Source organism: Etheostoma cragini, chromosome 11 (genome assembly GCF_013103735.1).
Source record: "Etheostoma cragini isolate CJK2018 chromosome 11, CSU_Ecrag_1.0, whole genome shotgun sequence".
In the NCBI taxonomy this organism is placed as follows: Eukaryota; Metazoa; Chordata; class Actinopteri; order Perciformes; family Percidae; genus Etheostoma; species Etheostoma cragini.
In genome coordinates, this window is record NC_048417.1 from 28,152,388 (window position 1) to 28,153,504 (window position 1,117).

The following is a 1,117-nucleotide window of genomic DNA, read 5'->3' on the forward strand; positions in this document are numbered from 1 at the left end:
GGACCACTAAGGTCTATATAAAGAGACTTCAGATGACTTCTGCTGTATCAGAACGTGGTTTTTAGCTTAGGGAGGTTGGGTGGGATGGGTGCATCATAAAACACTAAACCAAGATCTTTTTCCTACATTTAACTAGTCATCAACGGTCTTCGCTGCATAACTGTCATTATTTGTCGCCTAAACTTAACCGCAATGTCCGCCAAATTGACCAGCAGCTTGCGTTTTGGTGTGCATACATTTTCATACTTTAACATACAGATCCGTTCATGAGAATGCTTTGAATAATTAAGGATACATTTTTATCTGATGGCAGAAACATAACATACAACTTTTTGGACGGAAAATTATGTCCTGTACTGTATTTATTAAGTTTAATTAAATGGAAGCTACAGACTTTCAGTTGCCTTATTGCAAACATTGTGACTGCACAGAAATAATTAAACACACTCAAATTGCACTGTGTGAATATTGAATACTATTTTATGCCTCTGGGGAGATAAGAAGAAAACAAACATACTTTGTTGGGTCTGTAACCCAAAATTTAACACGTTTTTTTATTATTGCATTCAAACGACTGAAAATCAAATTGGAAGAGAGGACCAGAGGACCAGATATCCGGACTTTTAGGCCTTAGCATGGGTCAAAATTCCAGAAACAATGGGGCCTACAAGTCCTATACTGCACCTTGATAAGATTCATTCATTCAACCTTAATTTATAGCCATACTCACTGCATTTTCAGTGAGATTTTCAGTTTGATTTTTTCCTTCATTTATTCAACCTTTATATACAAAAGGTAGTCTAAGTAGTTCCAAGGGCAGCCTGTGTACACACAGGTCAATAACAGCAAAGGCCAACATTCTGACAAATTTAAACTCAAATAAACACTACGGATCAAATTGAGAGAAGGTTAAAAAATGGAATTAAACACAACAACAACAACATAAAATAAAATAAAATGCTAAATTATCTATCTACACTACTTTACTATGTAACCATTGCATACACATGGAGAGTCAATTGTGGATTCAGTTTGTGAGTCTTTAGTCTTTGTCGACGTTTCTTTCCTCGGATTGTTCACCTGCAGTCTGAAATTTCGCTGGATGTCCCTAATTTTC

The 1,117-nt window shown here is 35.9% G+C and overlaps 1 long non-coding RNA gene across 1 annotated transcript in view; it reads left to right on the plus strand.

Moving 5' to 3' along the window:
* Positions 1 to 1,117, plus strand: part of LOC117952873 — a 24,030-nt gene that overhangs the window by 22,070 nt on the left and 843 nt on the right. The gene's annotated exons all lie outside the window — the stretch shown is intronic.